The sequence below is a fragment of the Nycticebus coucang genome, chromosome 16, assembly GCF_027406575.1.
Source record: "Nycticebus coucang isolate mNycCou1 chromosome 16, mNycCou1.pri, whole genome shotgun sequence".
NCBI lineage: Eukaryota > Metazoa > Chordata > Mammalia > Primates > Lorisidae > Nycticebus > Nycticebus coucang.
This window is the reverse complement of record NC_069795.1, coordinates 28,077,718-28,084,578: the sequence shown is the minus strand read 5'-3', so window position 1 is coordinate 28,084,578 and position 6,861 is coordinate 28,077,718. Positions and strand designations below refer to the sequence as shown.

At 40.5% G+C, this 6,861-nt stretch overlaps 1 pseudogene across 1 annotated transcript; it reads right to left on the bottom strand.

The window, feature by feature from the left end:
* Positions 1 to 4,041: 4,041 nt before the first annotated feature.
* LOC128567859 (26S proteasome regulatory subunit 4-like) lies at positions 4,042 to 5,369 on the bottom strand (annotated as a pseudogene). Its single transcript, XR_008374947.1, has one exon. The product of XR_008374947.1 is annotated as a 26S proteasome regulatory subunit 4-like (transcript).
* Between the last annotated feature and the right edge of the window lie 1,492 nt (positions 5,370 to 6,861).

Sequence of the window (6,861 nt, the reverse complement as noted above, 5' to 3'; positions counted from 1 at the left end):
TGTTGAGTAGCTCTGTTACATCTATCAGAAAGGCAAGGTGCCATTTTCATTCTGCATCATTGAACTCTGGTACTTCTTTGTTTTTTGAAAGCAGAAAAGCTGTAATCTGTGGAAGTAAGTCATAGAAATGTTTCATAACTCTCCCTCGACTCAGCCAATGGACTTCTGTGTGGTACAGAACATCTTCATAGGCAACATTTAGCTCAGACATAAATTCCTGAAATTGTCTGTGGTTTAGTGCATTAGCTCTAATGAAGTTAACACAAGATGCCACAGTTTTCATAATAGAGTCTCACTTCAGTGATTTACTACACAGCGCTTGTTAGTGGATGAGGCAGTGTATGGCTATTGGATGAGAATGGTTATGTTTGTCCATCTCTTGGTAAATGCGAGAAATTACTCCTTTCTTTCTTTTTTTTTTTTTTTTTTTGCTGATTTTTGGCTGGTGCTGGTTTTGAACCCGCCACCTCCGGCATATCGGGTCGGCGCCCTACTCCTTTGAGCCACAGGCGCCACCCCAGCAATTACTCCTTTTTTAGATCCCACTATGCTAGGAGCACCATCAGTTGTCACACTGGCTAGTTTAGCCCAGTCCAGCTCCAAACTATTCAGTTTGGCAAAACTTTTTATAGATATCCTCTCCTGTAGTTATTCCTTTCATGCTTTGCAGTGCAGCAAGCTCTTCTGTGACTTCAAAATAGTCATTCGTCCCATGAATAAAAATTAGAAGTTGTGCAGAATCATGAACATCATTACTTTCTTCAAGTGCCAAGGAAAAATAAGAAAGTTTTTTTGCGGAGTTTTGCAAATGCTGATGCAAATTGTCTCCCATTTCTTCAGTTCTTCATGTAATTGAGGGTCCTGAAAGACTCACTGTACTAAATAAATCGGCCTTCTCTGGACACATCTCTTTGGCAACAGAAAGAAGGCATTCTTTAACAAATTCTCCCTCCAAGAATGGTCTGCCAGTGCATGCTATTAGCTTGACAACTTGAAAAATTGCTCACAGTGATAAGTATTTAGCTGTTTCTGCTTCACAAAAGTATTTTGCTGAGTTGTCAACGTATATTTCAGTTTTAATATTTTATCTTTTCTCACTTCTCCAACCAAACAATCATATTTATTTTTATGTTGAGTTTGATAGTGTATTCTTTGAACACAGACATTGTATTCTGGCATATCAAACACACAGCTCTTTCCTTGTACTGCATGAAAAAGTAATCATAAGTCCACTGTTCTTTGAATATCTTACATTCTGAGTCAATTTTTCTCTTTCTTGATATCATTTTTTCCTAGGGATCCCAAATTGCTATTAGTAAAATACCAATATATATATACAGTGCTCCAAAAACAATATACCAGCAATAACTTTGCCCACACAGAGACATATAGACTGCACTGCCCATCAAAGCGGTCTGATCAATGCCCATCAATGCAGTCTGATAAGTGTCCATCAATGTAGCTTTGCCAGTCCACATCATTTCAGCCTCGCCAGTGCCCATATTGATGGAAGTTCACTTTTACCTGAAGCTCACACTGGTGCAGTGAGAAAAAAGGCACAATTACAGAGCCAGTTCCTCCACCACCTTTCCAGTTCACACTACCCTGTGCAAACCATACTGCAATCTGTGAACTTGCACAGGAATCTGATCACATGGGTGAGAAGACCCATACGATCAGATTCCACTGCAGGAAAAAATAAGGCACGTATGCCTTTTTTCTTACAAATCTAATGCGAGTTCAGCCATACAAGCATATGCTCAGAGATCACAACAGTGTGAACTGGGGCTTACACAGCACAAACATACAACATCATACACAACTGAATAGCAATCAGAATATAAATGTACTTACTGTCAATTAAATTGGATTTCCTACTCCTCGGCTGTCTGCAGAGCCAGATTAATTTCCCATGGGGCCCTAGGCAGATTACCAGTTTGGGGCCCCCACGCGATAACACTGAGCACTGACCATTTACATTAACACTGACTGCTGACCATTTGCGATAACACTGAGCACTGACCATTTGCATTAACAGTGACCACTGACCATTTGTGATAACACTGACTGATAATCATTTGCATTAATACTGAGCACTAACAATTTGCATTAACACTGAGCACTGACCATTTGCATTAGCACCGAGCACTGACTATTTGCGTTATCACTATGATGCAACCCTCCTAGAAACCACCCCAACCAACTAACCAACTTAAAAAAAAGGCTCTCCTAACTTCAAAAAGGGCTCTTCTAACTTAAAAAAAAAACACGCCCCCATCTGCAAAAGAAAAAAGACCTAACTTTAGAAAAAAAAGGCCCCCCTTAACCGCAAAAAAAAGGCCCCACTAACTGCAAAAAGAAAAAGTAGACCTCCTAACTTCAAAAAAAATAAATAAATCCTAACTTGTTCTTACCTTGGTCCTTAGGCAGCAGCAGGCTCTGCACAGACAACCTGGTGACTCCTCCGATTACACCAGAGACTGAGAGGAGGAGTCAAGAGACAGAGAGAAGGAGGGGAGTCAGAGAGTAGGAGGGGAGTCAGAGAGTGTGGGGCACATTTCACACATGTGCACTGCTGGCCGGGTCTAGTGAGCTGCTAAGCAGGATGACAAAAACACCTGGTGGGGAGAGACAGAGAGAAGGAGGGGCGGGGACAGACAGAGAGAAGGAGGGGTGGGGAGAGACAGAGAGAAGGAGAGGCAGGGAGAGACAGAGAGAAGGAGTGGAGTTGGAGAGTTGGCACACATTCCACACATGCGCACTGCAGCCTGGGAGGAGTTGGCTGCTAAGCAGGACAGGCAGCTGTGGCAAGAACACCAGGCGGACTGGATAAATGTCCTCAGTGGGCCGCATGTGGCCTGTGGGCCATAGTTTGAGGACCCCAAGCTAGTAGTTTGAGATAAGTGTGTCAATAGGTTTAGTTTCTTCTGAAGCTTCTCTCCTTGGCTTATAGATGGCTGTCTTCTCCCTGTATCTTTTCAAGGTCTTCATTCTGTGAGTCTGTATCCTAATACTTACAAGAACAACAGTTATAGCAGTGGTTCTCAACCTTCCTAATGCCGGCCCTTTAATACAGTTCCTATGGGTTGCAACCCACAGGTTGAGAACCGCTGGCTTAGAGGATTCCATTTTTCTTTTGTACCTTTAAATATTTTTTATTTAAATAGATTAAGGGGGTAAAATAGTTTTTGTTACATGGCTGAACTGCATGGTACCAAAGTCTAGGCTTCTAATATATTCAATCACCTGAACAGCATACGTTGTACCCAACAGGCAATTTTTCATTCCATAGCACCTATCAACCCTCCCTCTTCCAAGTCCCCAATGTCCATTAAGTCACTCTGTGTGGTCATGCATACCCATTGCGTAGCTTCCATTTATGAATGAGAAGGTGCAGTGTTTGGCTTTTTGTGCTTGGTTTACTTCACTTAGAATAATGGCCTCTAGTTTCATCCAAGTTGCTGCAAAAGACATCAGTTTATTCTTTCTGGTGGCAGAGTAGCATTCCATGGCACATACACCATATTTATTTATCCCCTCAGCTGTTGGTGGACATTTAGGTTGGCTCCATATCTTTGTGGCTGTCAATTGTGCCATTAAAAAACACGGGTGCAGGTGTCTTTTTTAAATAAAATGACTTATTTTCCTTTGGGTAGATACTCAGTACTAGGATTGCTGATCAAATGGTAGATTTACTTTAAGTTCTTTGAGAAATCTCTATACTGTTTTCCATAGAGTTTGTAATAATTTACATTCCCACTGACAATGTAATTTCCTTTTCACTGCATCCATGCAAACATTGTTTTCTGATAGTAGCCATTCTTTTTTTTGTGACAAGAGCCTGCTTTATTGGGAAGCAGAGTGCTGCACACTGACCAGCAGATGAAGGCCACCCAAGGAGCAGCTTACACATCATATTCCAAAAGATACAGAGGATGTTTGCTAATATTAGTCAAGTGGAACATGGACGACTCTGGGCAGCTTCTCCAACCTCATCCCTCTGGGGTCAGGTAAACTCCCATTTTCCTGACAGCAGCTGTGGTTCACTAGAGATAAAGCCCCTCAGGGGTGCCTTCTTGTTTTTTATACAGAACATTTTCTTTAGATTTTTTGAAGTCTTCATTTGTTACTTTTGTTCTACGTTCTCTTAAAGCCATCAATCCAGCTTCTGTACAAATTGCCTTAATGTCAGCACCAGAGAGGTCAACTTTAGCCATGATCAAGTCATCCAGAGTTACATCATCAGCCAGGGTCATCCTGCTTGTGTGAATTTGAAAGATGCGCTTCTTAGTCTTTTCATCAGGCAGGGGAAACTCGATCTTCCTGTCAATACGGGCTGGTCTGATAAGGGCTGGATGTAAAGTTTCTATTCAGTTTGTAGCCGTAATAACTTTCACATCTCCCCTTGAATCAAATCCATCCAACTGGTTCAACAGTTCCAACATTGTTCGTTGAATTCCTCTCTCACCACCAGAATTTGAGTCATATCTTTTGGTCCCAATGGCATCAATTTCATCAATAAACACGATGGAAGGTGCATGTTCTTCAGCAACTCGAAACAATTCCCGAACAAGTTTGGGCCCATCACCTAGGTACTTCTGAATGAGTTCAGAGCCAACCACTCTCAAGAAAGTGGCCGAGGTTTGGTTTGCTACTGCTTTGGCTAACAAGGTTTTACCTGTGCCAGGCGGACCATAGAGAATTACCCCTTTAGGGGGCTTTATACCCATCTCTTCATAATATTCAGGATGGGTGAGAGGAAGCTCCATAGATTCCTTAATTTCCCGGATTTGGTTGTCCAAGCCCCCAATATCAGCATAGGTCTCTTGGGGTGCCTTTTCCACCTTCATCCCTGTGACTAGGGGATTGGTGTCATCCATCAGCACCCCTATCACAGCATGCACCTTGTGGCTGAGCAGGACCCAACAGCCTGGTTCCAGCAGATCCTTGTCAACAAATGAAAGGATGCTGACACAGTGTCCTGAGCCCACAGATGCAGACACAATGGCATGATTGTCATTGATGATCTCTTTCAAGGTTCCTACTGACATTGGGGTCCCCCTCAGATCATCCACTTTTGATCTTTCCTCCTTTTGCTTTTCTTATAATGGTTTCATTTGTTCCTGATTTCTAATGAATTCCTCCTCAATGAGAAGATACTCTTTAATTCTCTCTAACTTCAACAATTTTAATCAGCACTGAGTGTGAGGTGTCACCAGTGGTAGTTTACAGGCTGCATCTGGTCCCTTTGTTTTCTTCTTCTTTTTGCCCACTCTGGTTGGTACAGGCGGTTCATATTTCTTTTTCTTATCCTTGTCATCCTTCTTGCCACCTCCGGGACCATGGCCACCACTCTGACTTTGACCCATCTTGCCTCAGCTGCTGGATCTGCTGCTGCCGGAAGTCGATAGTAGCCATTCTGACAGAAGCAAGGTGTATCTCATTGTGCTTTTAGTTTGCATTTCCCTAAAGATCAGTGATTTGGAGCATTCTTTTTTTTTTTTTTTTGCTATTTGTTTGTCTTTTGAAAAATGCCTGTTCCTACATTTTGCCCACTTTCTAAAGTTTTTTTTTTTTTCTTGCTTAATTGAGCTTATTTCAGATTCTAGACATTAGGTCTTTATTAGATGTATAGCTTGTATTTTCTCCCATTCTGTAGGTCATCTGTGTACTCTGTTGATTATATATTTTGCTGTGCAGAAGCTTCTTAGTTTAACTGTTTATTTACTTTTGTTTTTGTTGTATTTGTTTTTGGTATCTTATTCACAAATTATTTACCTACACCAACATTAATGATCTTTTCCCCTAGGTTTTCTTCTAACACTTTCTTAGTTTCAGGTATTACATTTAAATCTTTAATCTATCTTAAGTTAATTTTTGTATACGATAAGAGATAGGGATCTAGTTTCATTGCTCTGCCTGTGGCTGTCCAATTTTCCCAGCACAATTTATTGAATAGAGCTTCCTTTCCCCAGTGTAAGCTTTGTCCAAGATAAGTTGGTTATAACTATTTGCCCTTAGTTCTGGGTTTTGTATTCTATTTTACTGATCTATTTATCTGCTTTTATACTGCTGTTTTGGTTACTGTTGCCTTGCAGTATAACTTTAAGTTGGGTAATGTGATGCCTCCAGATTTTCTCTTTCTGCTTAGGATTGCTTTGGCTATTTATGCTCTTTTTGGTTCCATATGAATTTTTGGGTTGATTTCTAATTCTGTAAAATTTAATGTTAGTATTTTTATAGGAATGGCATTGACTCTTTAGATTATTTGTGGCAGTGTGGACATTTTCACAATATCGATACTTCTGGTCCATAAGCATGGAGTGCTTTTCCATTTTTTTTTTTTTTTTCACGTATGATTTCTTTAGTCAGAATTTCATAGTTCTCCTTGTAGAGTTCTTTCACATCCATGGTTAAGTATTTCCCAAGGTATTTTTTTCAGCTATTGTAAATGGTATTGAGCACTTGATTTGATTGTCAGTTTGGTTGCTATTAGTGTATAAAAATAATCCTGATTTGTGTGCACTGATTTTGTAAACTGAGACTACACTGAATCTATGTATCAACAATTCGAGGAGTCTTCTGGAGGAGGAGTCTTTAGAATTTTCTAGGTGTGATATAATATCATCAGCAATCAGGAATAATTTGACTTCCTCTTTTAGAAGTTGGGGTCCCCCTCAACTTTATTTCTTTATCTTGCTTGACCACTCTGGCTAGTACTTTATTAAATAGAAGTGTTGAAAGTGGGCATCCTTGTCTCATTGTAGTTCTTCAGGGAATGCTTTGAAATTTACTTCATGTAATATGATGTTGGCCATGGGTTTGTCACATACAGCTCTTAATATTTTGAGTCATGTTCCT